Raw genomic sequence first — 15054 nt, forward strand, 5'->3', positions numbered from 1 at the left:
ACCCTCTATTACCTCAGGTACATATTTACACGGTCATTCATCAAAATGTTTTATGGTGCAAATGCAAATTTTTGAAAGGGGTGGGATTAATAAATATGAGGGGCATTATCACACGATTTTAACATCGGAAATAACTACACCTTTTTCCTGGCATTGAGATGTGCGATATGCCCAAAATGGCCATAACACAATTTGCAATAAAGATTGCATTTAGGGGTGGGGGTGGGGAGAGAGAACCTCAGAGGAGTATTCAACTATTTATATCACTATAGGAGGGTCATCTAGGTTTTGGTGGTGGTTTTGGGTTTTGGGGCCAGTTTTACATGCAGAGACGTACATCTCGGTGAAGATTTGACATCATTTGGAGTGAGGAAAGTCTCACTCTGTTATAGATTCCATCAAGCTAGGGTGAGAGAACATTGTACAAATCTCATCTTTGTGAGACTTTCCTCACTCCAAATGACGTCAAATCTTCACCGAGGTGTACTGTGCTGTTCGTACAGCTCATTCTGCATGTAAAACCGGCCCCAAAACTCTATACCACCACCAAAACCTTACCTCGAGTTATTAGCTGGCCCTCCTATAGTGATATAAATAGTTGACTACTTTGACATTCTTATAAAGAGTCTTTCTCTCTCACTTGCTCTCTCATTATCATAACCACTTTCCTTATCACAGGTGGTATTCATGCAAACTTTATAGCATTTTGATGAATCTAGGTCTTAGATTGTAAGCCCTCTGGGGGATAGGGAAATCCCTGCAGTACCTGAATGTAATCTGCTTTGAACTTTGAAATGCTGAAAAGCAGAATATAAAAATCTAACATAAATGAACAATCAGCTGCATGTATTGATTGTTTTCAGTGGTGGTTGGGAATTATAAAAATATAAGAAGTGCCATGCTGAGTCAACTCAAACCCAGCATCCTGTCTCCGATAGCGGCCAGTCCAGGTCACAAGTACTTGTCAGATTCTCACTAGTTGATCTACTTCTTGTATCTCATTCCCAGGGATAAGCACTGGCTTTCCCAAATCTACCTAGCTGATAACTGTTTATGGAATTTTCCTTCAGGAATTTGTCCACTTATGGCCAGTCCCCAGACACGGATGTGCGGGAGCTGCAAATAACTGGGCAACCAATTCTTCCGCTCCCACCCCACCTGGGCGCACTTAGCTGGGGCACCATGGGCCCATTACCATATTGGCATCAGCAGCATGCAGGGTTGGATCATTCCTGGGGGATTGAAACCAGCGTGGCCATCAGTAGGTGGTGATGCTGCTCCTCCAGGCTGTCTGACATCTGGCGCGGTGACATCTTCTTGTTGTTCCCTAGCACAAGGGCATCTGATTGGACAGGAGGTGCAGCTTGCCGATTCAGTGCAGCTAAATCAGTGTGATCATGCCACAAGTTTGAGCCCTGCCTGATCATTGCTGCTAATCTGTAATTGCAATTCTGAATTTGGCTAAGTGCTCTTATTACAACATTAAAATAAATATGTATATTGAATTATAGACTAAGTTAGCTCTGCAACTATTGGCCATATTTACCTCTGTTGTCCACTATTTGACGAGGGCTACAATTTAGGTACTGTTGGAGTTTAAAAAAAAAAATGTTGTCAGTAGCACTGAAGTATTGGATTTATTGCTCCGGGCTAGGTGAAATAGGCTGATACCCTGCTACCAACTGGCTACTGATTTTCCATCATTCCTAAGACTTTTCCAGTTCATTTCACAGCTCTAACAAAAAAAGAAGAAAATTCTCTCCACTAACCTTATCCTGGCCCATTTGAGACAGGAAAATGCCAATACTAAATAGAAGTGCTGCCAACTTTTGCAACAGATGTCCCTGAGGTCCAACTCCTCGGCTGTGGCTTGGCGGGCCAGCACAATATGGTATGGAGGCTCTAGGTGCCCCTGTAGATGAGGTATCCATTGGGCCAGAACCCACAGATTCTGATCCTATGGACCACCCACCCACTGGCATTTCTGACCAGCAGGGAGCTAGAAGCCAACAGGGAGGATGTAGGGCATCTGGGCTGCCTCATAGAGCTAAGACTGGTGTTAAAAGGTCTGGAAAAGGTGGAGAAGCAGGGGTTAAAGCCCTGAATGAGAAATTAAATCTAGCTATCCAACTAAGCGAGAAGAAAAAGTGCAGGGTGCAGCTAATACCAAGATGCCACAGTTCCCAGTTGATATGCCCCAGGACCTAGTGGTTCTTCCACCTGAAGGTGTTCCACTTCCCTGTCCTACTCCAGTGCCATTAGCAGGAGTGCCATTGGTTGCATCAAACCTGCTCCAGCAGCCCCTTGCTAGCCTATCGTTAGGAGCACTCACATCCTAAGGGAGGAAACACGATATAAATCCCAATCTTGGCTGTCTTCCTATTTGTCATATGAACGCAGGGGCAGATTGGCCTATCAGGGGATCGAGCATCCCCCGGTGGGCCAGTCGCTCTAGTCACATGGTCTGCCGAGCGCGGCTGTGACAGAGCCGTGCTCGGCAGACTAAGTGGTATCTCCTGGGCCGACCGGGGCGGCGAATCCCCAGGCCGGTCGTCATCGGGAATCCGCCCCTGTCTGAGCGGATTAATAGAAGCTCTAGTTCACTATATAGATATTACCTGAGGATCAGTGACAGAGTTTATTCCTCAGGGTACCAGTATGGCTTTAGATGTGATTAGAAGGATCCACTATTCGAGTTTGGTTCCCAGTCCTGGTGCAAAAAGAGTCCTCATTATTCCCCATTAGCATTTCATTCTCACCATCACCACTATCGGGAGTACCCAACATATCTCTGTAGTGGTAGGGGATTTGGAGAGTGCAACTACTATTCTCCATATTAATCGAAGCACCAACACAGTGGCCACCAGGATGCCCATACAATGGCATCAAGCAATGCACATCAGCCACAAGGGAGGATAAGCACGGCTGGTGTTGACATATACCACCAGAGTGCACAGCTAAGCCCCACTGCAGTGACATGGGCATCATACCTCAAGCACTGGTACCTATACCAGCGGCTCCCATACCAGTATTCCTGCCAGCTGAGGTGCATGGTAAGTCTGTCTCGCAGACTGCTGATAGGGTGTTGCATGGGGAGCACAGGCAAAGTGGTAAGCACAAGCATGTGAACAATATGTGATCTTCATCTTCCTCATGCAGTGGGTCATCCAGTTCTTCATCCTTCTCTTCCAGATGTTCTCGGTCCTCCTCTTCAGCAACCAGATTATATCAGGAGGATGCCGCATGGCTCGCAGAGCCATCTGGAGGGAAGCACGAATTATGGGAATCAGTGCCCAAGGCCCTTAGCCATCGCATCAGACATAGGCATTATATTGATTTATTTTGGTTGTTAGAGGGTCATAGGAAGTGGGGGCAGACTAGGCACGACAGGAAGAAACATCTAAGCAGCCAACAGAGAGAGATTGTTAATTGGGTGCACGCATTCACATGAATGCCTGTGCAGAACCCTCTTCAGTTCAGCCTTTGTTTACATACTTAAACAACATTTTGGATGCATATATAGAATATAGTGGGTTTGCATGGCTAAATTACAATGAGGCCTTTCATGAGAGGATGACCAGTAAGCCTACAATGTCCTGGGGAAAGCAGGATCTCAGCCTATGACTCATAAAAATGATGATGCAGGTGTTGATTCCAAAGCAAACTCGCAGACCTTTCACACCAATCATGCGCTTGGGGAGCAATCCAAGTGCACGTACGTCACAAGCGATGTATGCTGGAGATATAACAGAGGAGTGTGCTCAGCAACTGATTGCAGATATATAAACACGTCTGTAAACGGTGTGTACCCTCTCGCCCAGCTAATAAATGCTCGCGAAAGGTCAAGCAGGCGAAGTAGCCAGGTTATCGCCCCAACCCTGCTCAGTTGGCGAGCGATGCTTCCTTGGCTAGCACGTTACCCCAGTAAGGAGGGGGCAAATATCATTCTGAGCAGTTTTCGGGAGAGTTATGTTATCCCACACATGGGTCAACTGCGTTCTGGTAAGGTGGTCAGTACCCCTTCTGCATGTAAGCTGGCCAGTATTGTCAGGGAGAAACTAAAAAAAAAGGATCAGCTGGGGCAGATCGTGGTCCATTTCCTGAGCCCTCACTTGAGTCTCTCATTCTGTCACCACTAGTGGTTGTCCCAAAAAGGGAGCCTAATAAATACAGGCTCATATATAACCTTTCTTACCTAGTAGGGTATTCAATTAATGACCATATCCCCTCATAGTACTGCTTGGTACAGTGTGTGTCCTTTGACAGTGCATAGGAATTGCTCAGGTCCTGTGGCCAGGGTGCACTTATGGCAAAAGCGAACATAGAGACCATTTTCTGGCTACTGCCAATGCACCCATGTAGTTTTCTGCTGCTCGGATTCCATTTGAAGGGACTTACTACTATGAAAAGTGTCTGTCAATGAGACAGAATGAGAGAAACTGGAAAGCTATGAGCACAAATGCTCATAGTCTGGGCAATAAAATCTCAGACCTGCAAACCCTAATGGTGGAGGCAGACTTGGATGTTGTTGCTGTTATGGAGACATGGTTCACGGAATCTCATGATTGGGATATGGCCATAACGGGCTATATCTTGTTAAGAAAGGACAGAAAAGGAGGAGTAGTAGATCTTTATGTCAAAAACATTATCCAGGCAACTGAACTGCAAGGAATAGGGAGTAGAAAAGAAGCATTATAGGCCATCCTAAAAAATGAGGATGGTGCATCCAATTTTACTAGAGTGGTTAACAGGCCTCCGACTCAAACCGAAGAACTAGACAGAGAGCTGATTGAAGACAACCAAAAAGTAGGAAGGAAGGGATATGTGTTGATTGTTGGAGATTTTAATCTGTCATATGTAGACTGGAGGATCCCTTCTGCGGGATCTAACAGAAGTATAGAGATAGTGGATGCCCTGCAAGGGGCTCTGTTCCAGTAAAAGGTAATGGAACCCACAAGGGAGGGAGTTATTCTCGACTTAGTGCTCACAAATGGGGATAGTGTCTCAAATGTCCGGGTGGGGGCTCACTTTAGCATCAGTGATCATCAAACAGTATGGTTTGATATTGCAAATAGGAATCAGAGAAGTCACATGAAGACCCAAATTTTGAACTTCAGAAATATGGACTTTGCTGAAATGGGAAAATTCCTGGAGATGGACTGGGAGAAAATGGGAAACATGGAATAACTGTGGGATAAAATAAAAGAAAATTACAAAGGCAACTAATCTTTACATTAGAAAAGTAAACAAAAGCAAGAGAAATAAGAAACCTATCTGGTTCTCAAAGGAGGTGGCTAATAAAATAAAAATAAAAAGAACAGCTTTCGAGAAATAAAAAGAATCCCAAAAAGAGGAACACAGGGAAGAATATCTGGTTAAACTAAGAGAGACAAAGTAAGTAATCAGGAAAGCAAAAAGTCTAGCAGAAGAAAGGATTGCCAAAGAGGCAGAGAGGTGACAAAACGTTTTTCAGATACATCAGAGAAAGGAAAAAGACTGAACTGTCAAGTGGCTGGGTCAAGAAGGCATGCATTGGCACCAACTATGGCCCCTGTTGTAGTCGGGGAGAGCAGGACCTGTACCGTTGGATCTCCTTATCATTCACCTCGGAGACAATGATTTGGGGAATGGTGCAGGACTTATTTTACTGAATGCAATCAGGGATGACTTGAACCGCATTGCCTCAAAGTGGCCATCTGTTCATCCAAAATCATACCCCATTGGCGAATGTTGGGTATTTGATGGTGGGGAAGACATCGTGTCAAGTTCAATTGGCAGGTTGCCAAGGCTATTCAGCTCATTTGCAGATATCATTTGAGGCATGAATGGGTGGACGTGCACTGCACAGAACCATATGCTAAGAACAGAGTGCATTTGTCACATATGGGTAATGACCTGTTTTTGTAAACTATTCAGAGGTTGATTATTAGCGTGGATGCATTAGCTGTAGCCATTTAGTTTGGAGAGAGCTCATCGTGCATAGGCAGGTAGGGCATTCCCTGGCCTGCACATAATGAGATCCCTGTGGCAGTAGCAACCAAGTCCAGGAGAAGCTATTGGAAACATTGGGAGGCAATAAAAGGGATCAGGGAGGTGCTGGTAAAAAAGAGAGGGGGTTGGCCAACCTCACAGCGGTTGGCCAAGACAGTGAATGTCAGGCCTGGGATTGGGCTTTGATGGTCAATGGCCAGATACATCTGGGAGGGGCTCTCATGGGGCCTGCTCCATGGCGGCCTGCCCGGGACCCCACTGGGGAGGGCTGTCATGACACCTGTTGGAGCTCACAGGAGCAAGATCCTGTACTTTCCGCTTAGGTGGAGGATGATTGGGTTTATTGATACCTGCCTGGTTGTTGAGAGCAGACAGAGGTGACAGGACTTGACGCCCAAATTAGATTCCCCTGTTAGGATCCTCTAATAAATGGCTGAAGCCATTCTATGCAAAGTTATAGCTTTATATTTTACTTGTGAGTGTTTTTCAGGCATATGGTGTGGGTGGGAGAAGAACCATGGGTGTCTGGACTGCTCCAGTTAATAGGTGGCCTCCCAGCATGGATGTGTGGGTGCCACAAATAACTGGGCACTGTGCGGGTGGCTGATCCCACCCATTAGCGGCACACTTATCTGGGGTGCAGTGGGCCTGTCCCCATGATGGCATTAGCAGCATACGGGGTTGGATTGCTCTGGAAGGGTTGAGTCTAGCATGGCTGTTCGCAGACAAATTCGGGTGCGGTGACATCACCTTGACATACCCTGGCATAGGACCATCTGATTGGACAGAAGGGGTGGCACACTGACATCTTCTGAAGGGTGATCGGCGGGTAATTAAAAACCCGCTGGCTCCGGATGTTTGGCTTCTTCCTCCTCGGCCTGAGGCAGTGTGATTCCCATCCAACCCACCCTTTTGTTAGCCAGAACAAATTATAAATAAGTATGTTTTTTTTCATTTGTTATTCTATTGTGGTAGCAGCATCCCAGTCCAGGAGAAGCTATTGAAAACAACAGGAGGCAATAAAAGGGATCAGAGATGCCAGTAAAGAAGATAGGGGGCTTGTGCCATACCTCACAGTGGTTGGCCAAGATGGCAAATGACAGGCCCAGTGATTGGGCCTTGATGTTCAATGTCTGGATACGTCAAGATGGAGGTTCTGATGAGGTCTGCTGAGTGGCGGCTTGCCCAGGACCCTTCCGGGAAGGACCGTTATGATGCCTATTGGGGATCCTGGGAGCGAGACCCCACACTTTCCTCTTGGGTGGAGGATAATTGGGTTTATTGGCACCTTCCCAGTTGCTGAGAGCAGGCAGAGGTGACAGGACTTGGTACCTAAATTAGACTCCCTTGTTATGGTCCTCTAATGAATGGCTGGCCATTCTATCCAAAGTTATAGCATTATGTTTTCCTTGTGTGTGTATTTGGGGCATATGACTGGGATGGTGAGGGTGGGAAAGAACCACGGGTGTCCAGGCTGCCCCAGTTACTCTTTTGAGTCTCACTGTATTAATTGTCTTGATCACATTCTCCGGTAACAGATTCCATAGTTTGATTGTAGGCGGCAGCGCAGTGAAAAAAATAATTTCTACTATTTGTTTTAAATCTTCCAGTTGCAAATTTCATGGAGTGCCCCCTAGTTTTGGTGTTTGAAAGGGTAAATACCATTCACATTTTACCCATTCCACCCCACTCAATCATATTCCTTTTCAGTCCTCTCTTTTCCAAGTTAAAGAATCCTAATCTGTTTAACCTTTCTTCATAAGGAAGCTTTTCCATCCCCTTTATCTGTTGAATGTCCCGGCCCTCGCTGGTGCCACAACCGGGCCTGATCACCTTGGTCTCCCCTCCACGGACTCCGTTCCATCCTCCCTAGCAGCGGCAGCAGCAGCCAGCTCTCAGCATCCCCAGCGCCTATCCCGAATGCCTCCATCGTCGCAGACCTCTCAGCGGAGCTCTTGCAGGGGCTCTGCATCCTGTGCATCCTCAGCCCCACCCCTAGGTGTGTGCGCAGCCGGCGCTCCTTCATTTAAAGGGCCCAGGGCGGGAACCTCTGGCCGGATGCCTCCTGATGACATCACGTAAGCGTCCTAAATAAGGCAAGGGCCTTCCCTCAGTTCCTTGCCTTGGCAAACGGGTCGTCACAATTGTGTGAAGCTAGTTGCCGTCCTGTGTTCCTGCGTTCCTTGTACCCATACTTGTTCCAATGTTCCTGCGTTCCTGAGTCTTCCAGTGCTCCTGCGTTCCTGTGGTCCTTTCTGTGTTCCAGTGTCTGTTCCTGTTTCCTGTTCCACATTCCGCCACCCAGGTTGTACCTTCTCAGATTGATACTCAGTACTGACCTCAGCTTGCCTCTGACCACGTTTGGACCGCTGCCTGGAACTGACTTCTCCTTGCTACTGACCACGCTCGGACTGATACCTGGAACTGACCTCTGCTTGCTACTGACCACACTCAAGACTGATACCTGGAACTGACCTCTGCTTGCTACTGACCACGCTCGACTGATACCTGGAACTGACCTTTGCTTTGGCTGACCATCCTCGGATGGATACCCTGGCTTTTACCCTTGCACGCCATACAGACACTCTCCTTGCTTCTCCTGTGACCACCAGGCCTGCCTGTTCTGATGCTACCTATCCTGACCGGAGCACCTTCAGTTCCTGTTCCGTTCCAGTGGTCTCCGGTACTTTCTGTTCCGGTCTAGCTTATCTGTTCTCCACTAGCCACACAGCTTTGCTCTTGGTGGGCACACTGCTCCGCTACCTCTCCGGGAGACCCTCAGAGGCCCACCTAAGCCCAGGCAGTCCGGGTATCCAAGGGCTCAACCCATGGAGACCCCGGACTGTTATTGGTGAAGCTCCAGCTAGCCTCTGTCTCCTTGTGTGCTCCACCTCCTGTTGGTAGGCGCCCTCTGGGAACCCTCAGAGGGCCATACCAATCTTGCGCCAGGCCAAGGTCCACCTCCAGCACAACATTATAATTTTTGTTGCTGTTCTATGTACCTTTTCTAGGTCCACTATGTCTTTTTTGAGATAGGGCAACCAGAATTACACACAGTAGTCATCAAATCTTCACAAGACCACTGTTCTGTTTGTACATGTCACGTACAATGTCAAAGTGGCCCCTAACCCCCTACACTCTTACCTAAACTCCACCTCGAGTTACTAGGTGGGCCTACCATAGGTATACAAATACCTACCTATGGGAATGACATTATGGCCAGTCTCTCTCTCTCCCTCTCTCCCTCTCTCTCTCTCTCAATTCACCTCAAATAGGCCTTACGGGAGACATCACAAAGCGCGATGAAACCTTACCACACGGTCACAGCAGCTAACGCAATTCAAAGAGGTGTTGTTAAAATTGGCGTTACGGCTGTGTGATAGCTCTTTGCAGACAGGCTAACTCCTCCTATTTTCTGAATTTGCATCGCACCATACGATATGGTGCTATCTCATGCGTTAACGGGGCTTTTCGCATCTGATAAGCCCTTATCGCATTTTGATAAATGACCCCCTAAGCCTGATACTTCACTTTGAATGCATATCCAGCGCAGCTCACTGCTTCAGCGGCAGGGGGAATGAAGAAATACGATTTACATCCAGCCAACAACTAACAAGGCATTGATCTGAGCAGTATGAGTATACAAACATCAGGGTAACTTGCTTGATATGACGGTTATTACCCTCAAACATTAAGCCTTATACTTCACTTTGATACAGCTCCAACACTGCTCTCTGCATCAATGGCGGGGGTGGAAGGAAATTAGAATAAAAAAGCTACCAATAAGGGCCCTGAACTCAGAGGTCAGAGTAACAAATAAGTATGTGAAAATAAGTGTGAAAGCTTGCTGGGCAGACTGGATGGGCCTATTGGTCTTCTTCTGCCGTCATTTCTATGTTTCTATGTTTAATAACTTGAAACAATTTTCTTTTCTGCAAATTTGGTCACTTCATTTGTTGTTCCTTTCTCCAGATCACTTATGAATATTCTAAATAGCACATGTCCCGATACAGACTCCTGGGGTACCACACTAACTATCTTTCTTCATTTGTAAAACTGACCATTTAGTTCTAGCCTCTGATTCCATGACCTCCCAGTTTCCTGAGGATTCTCTCATGAAAGACTTTGTTAAATGCTGTCTGAAATTCCATATTTTGAGGGTCATTTTCAAAAGGATTTACATGCTTAAAATTGGGTTTTGCATGTGTAAATGGACTTTTGAAAATTGCTAGAATATATACCATAGAATTGTCAACAGAGCACTTTAAGTAAGTAAATAAGCTTTTGAAAATTGCTATGATAGTATATTACATTTGCATGCGTTACTGTTTTGAAAATTGCCTCCCCTGTGTATCAACTGGCTCGCTTTTATCCACATGTTATATACCCTCAAAAAACCTAGTAAATTGGTAAGGCAATCAAGTAAACTGGTAACTGGGGACCAGTGCAATAAAGAAGCACTTTGAATACAGGAGCAATTGTAGATCATTTTCTGGGACTACTTGATATGTCTACTGCTAATTTGGACCAAGCATGGCCCTGAGCAAAACCTTTTTTTCTGCATTATTTCAAATTTTCAGGACAAAACAAATTCCAGGGGACAGAATTGTGCCATAAACTGAGACAGAAGTGATATAAATGCACATACTTATGTAGTTTAGCAAAGGTGAGAGAGGGCTATGCAAAATTACTGATGTTAAGAAGGTTAAAGCCACTGTTAGAAACAAATGATTTTCGCACAGTTTTGCAGGCTCTCATATTTGGAAGCTTGGATTACTGTAACTCCCTCTTGCTAGGACTACCAGCGTCCACTATCTGTCCATTGCAGATATTGCAGAATGCGGCGGCCAGAGTCTTGACAGGGGTAAGGAAGAATGAACATATTACGCCCATATTAATTAAATTACACTGGCTGCCGATCGAGTGTCAATTAAATTCAAGGCTATGTGTATTTTACATAAACTAATTTTTGCAGACCAGGTAGACTGGCTGAATGCAGCCATAAAATTACATGTCCCTCAGAGGATTTTGCGGTCAGCAAATAAGGGCCTACTTTGCCAGCGGTTCAGTCAGCACATCTTAACCAGGTTAGAGAGAGAGCGTTATCATTGGCTGGCCCGGGAATTTGAAACTCACTCCCAGCTCCCTTGAGGCTAGAGTCAAACTTTAAAAAGTTTAAGCGGGAGCTCAAGACCTGGTTTTTTACTATAGCCTATTCAGGTTAATCCAAGATACAAGTACCGTCATTGTAAATAGTGAGACCAAAAATATTTTATGGAATGTTGTAGAATATATTAAAAGCCTATAGCAGATAATAGGGTAACACAAAATTTTATTTTTAGCAGGAGCAGGTATTAATTTTAGACATGTTTTATACACTGAAGGAGAATTCTGGAGTGATGTAGGACATGATTGGAGCTATGTTTTTATGAATATTTATAGTTAAGGATTAATAAAAATGTTAGGTGAAGGGACCTATTTTAGGTTTTGTAATGTAGGTTAGTTTTAAGTTTTATAATGTATGTTAATTTTACAATGTATGTTGATTTTTAACTGTTTTTATTTGTTGGGAACCGTTTTGATGGATTCCGAGCGATGGTATACAAAAAATGTTAAATAAATAAATATATTTACTCCCTGTAGCATAGTAGATGTGAGCCCACTAGGGACATGGTAATACCAACAGTACCTGAATGTAATCTGCTTTGAAGAGTCTGATTCTCACATAGATCAGTAAGAAACTTCTCCCTCCTCATACTAGGGAGTTTTGACATTAAAAAAAATCCTTCACTAGAAACATAGTAAGCAGTGTTTTTTTCCCCCCAATTGGACATTTTGTGCTCGATATTTGACATTAGATTGTAGAATAAACAGTTATTATACTTTCTCCATTTATTCAAAGAACAGGATTAGCATGGGCTCTAGCAGTGCAAGCTCCTCCATACACAAATTCCAGTCTGAAGGAACCTTATGCAAGAGCAATTCAGTTTCTCTGCTCATTCAGGATTTGGCCCCTCTTCAAAGACTACCAAATAGTTTTCCAATTAGTGCAAATTGTAATAGTGCTTGTGTAGACACATAAATACCTGTTTAATGGGACTGAGACCATCAATTCATTACACAAAGTCCATTCCGAATCAGAATGGCTTTCAGATGGTAATGACTTTTGCCCACAGCTATTCAAAGCTGAGACATACAAATAACCAAGTGTAGGGCTACTGATACTTTGGAACAGTTTCCCAAGCAACTATGGCCCTCCCACCACTCAGAAGACAGGTTGCACATCACCCCATGCGCGCGCGCGCGTGCGCGCGCACACACACACACACACACACACACTATTTCCCTCTTTGGTTTTTTGCTTCACAATTTCTCCTTATTTACCTCTTCCTTTGCTTCTCCTCTTCCTGGGGTTTCTTATCTAAGAACATGCAGAGGATTTGCTGTGAAGAATATCATAAGAACATAAGAACTTGCCATACTGGGTCAGATCAAGGGTCCATCAAGCCCAGCATCCTGTTTCCAACAGTGGCCAATCCAGGCAACAAGTACCTGGCAAGTACCCAAAAACTAAGTATATCCCATGCTACTGATGCTAGTAATAGCATTTTTAGCAGTGGCTATTTTCTAAGTCAACTTGATTAATAGCTGGTAATGGACTTCTCCTCCAAGAACCTATCCAAACCTCTTTTAAACCCAGCTACACTAATTGCACTAACCACATCCCCTGGCAACAAATTCCAGAGTTTAATTGTGCGTTGAGTGAAAAAGAATTTTCTCCGATTAGCCTTAAATGTGCTACATGCTAACTTCATGGAGTGCCCCCTAGTCCTTCTATTATCTGAAAGAGTAAATAACCGATTCACATTTACCTGTTCTAGACCTCTCATGATCTCTATCATATCCTCCCCCTCCCCCCTCAGGCATGCTAGAATGTGCTGGCTGAGATCTGGTAGCTTGCTTATTCCCTTGTACTGCTTTCTTTCCTACCTCCTCCTGCTCACTTCTTCTCTCTCCTCCCACCCCACATTCCTTTGCCTCCTTCCCATGCATTTTCTTTTCACTCTCTCTCTTGTCACTAGACTGAAATATTTCTCTAGACTCCAAAAGGCAGCAGTGAGATGGGGTCTGTAGTTATTGCTGCTGCTTCTCACAATAGTGTCTTGGTGTATTGGGCTCCCCATGTCATTACCACTCCTGATGCAGCACAGCAGGATTGAGTTCATGGAGTTACAGCCTCAACTGCCTTTCCTCCCAATGCCAAAGGCATCATTTGCAAGATGGCCAATACAACTCCTCACTTTTTGGCTTGAAGTTTATAGAAACATTTAACAAAGCAAGAATTTAGGTTCTGGGTTCAAGTCGAATCAGGTTCTCCTAGCTCTACTCTAAACATATAAGAATTCATGTTATCTCAGTCAGTTGTCTGAACTTTTAACGCTTGGTTCACCTCAACAGATCAATAACGACTAAGAATTTGCTGGCCTAACATTTTTAATTCTTATTTGCATGCCACATAAATTGAATTTGGACCAGCTATCCAGAAGTGAGAGTTTCTTTAGTGTCTGTACTAATCCTGTAGCTATCCTATCCTCTCCTGATTATTAAGAGCTATAGAAATCATACTATAAGATTAGTCAAGTAGGCAGAAACACTGAAAATTATAAAGCACATATGACATGCCAAAATATTGTCTTCAAATTTTAAAATAGTTTGGCAGGTATATAGTAGAGATGTGAATCGTTTTCCATATCGTCTTAACGATAGAAATCGTGTGGCAGGAGAAGAAAATCGTGTTTGGCACGATTATTTCGTTGAAAAATCGTTTTTTCCGATTAGTGCGCACTAACTCGAGTTAGTGCGCACTAATTCAAAATGATACAAATAGACACTTTCCAGGTCACTGAAGGTCAGTTAGGAATGAATATGTGTTCCTATTGGCTGGCAGCCCTCTTATCTATTGATGTTACCAAGGTTACCACTGAGGTGATGGTTGGGGGGATGGGAAATGGAACTGGCAACTCATGAACACCAGCAGAAAATGAAACAAAGTGTTCACACTTCCCAGGTCAGTAAAGGTCACTTAGGAATGAATATGTATTCCTATTGGCTGGCTGTGCTCTTATCTATTGATGTTACCAAGGTTACCACTGAGGTAATGGTTGGGGGGATGTGAAATGGAAACAGTTGGAAGCTTGACATGTGATGATCAGCACTCACGTGACTAGAACTTCTTTGTTTATTATTTTTGTTAGCAGACACGTGCATGTTGAATTTTCCAATCACTGTGCATTTTAGAAAGGTGGTCCTGGCTGGAACTGTACACAGTTCAAATATATGTAATTGATTGTTGGTAAGTGTATTTTTTAAGTAGCCACACTGGCACAAGTATGTTTACTTTTCCTCCTACTTAACTCACTAGCTCAGCTTTGTAAGAAGGGCTTCTCTGCTTGAGTGAGGGTCAGGCAGCTCCCCCCTGTCTGTGAAGCCAGCCTCTCACTAGTAATGCAGGGAGGGAGCTGTCTCAGACTTCACCATCCTCCCCCCCCCCCCCTCACCCACACACCATTCACTAGCTGGGACATGGGGGAAGTCAGGAGTGAGGGTCAGGCAGCTCCCCCCTGTCTGTGAAGCCAGCCTCTCACTAGTAATGCAGGGAGGGAGCTGTCTCAGACTTCACCATCCTCCTCCCCCCCCCCCCCTCACCCACACACCATTCACTAGCTGGGACATGGGGGAAGTCAGGAGTGAGGGTCAGGCAGCCCCCCCCTGTCTGTGAAGCCAGCCTCTCACTAGTAATGCAGGGAGGGGGCTGTCTCAGACTTCACCATCCTCCCCCCCCCCCCCCTCACCCACACACCATTCACTAGCTGGGACATGGGGGAAGTCAGGAGTGAGGGTCAGGCAGCTCCCCCCTGTCTGTGAAGCCAGCCTCTCACTAGTAATGCAGGGAGGGAGCTGTCTCAGACTTCACCATCCTCCCCCCCCCCCCTCACCCACACACCATTCACTAGCTGGGACATGGGGGAAGTCAGGAGTGAGGGTCAGGCAGCTCCCCCCTGT

Source organism: Rhinatrema bivittatum, chromosome 3 (genome assembly GCF_901001135.1).
Source record: "Rhinatrema bivittatum chromosome 3, aRhiBiv1.1, whole genome shotgun sequence".
Taxonomy (NCBI): Eukaryota; Metazoa; Chordata; class Amphibia; order Gymnophiona; family Rhinatrematidae; genus Rhinatrema; species Rhinatrema bivittatum.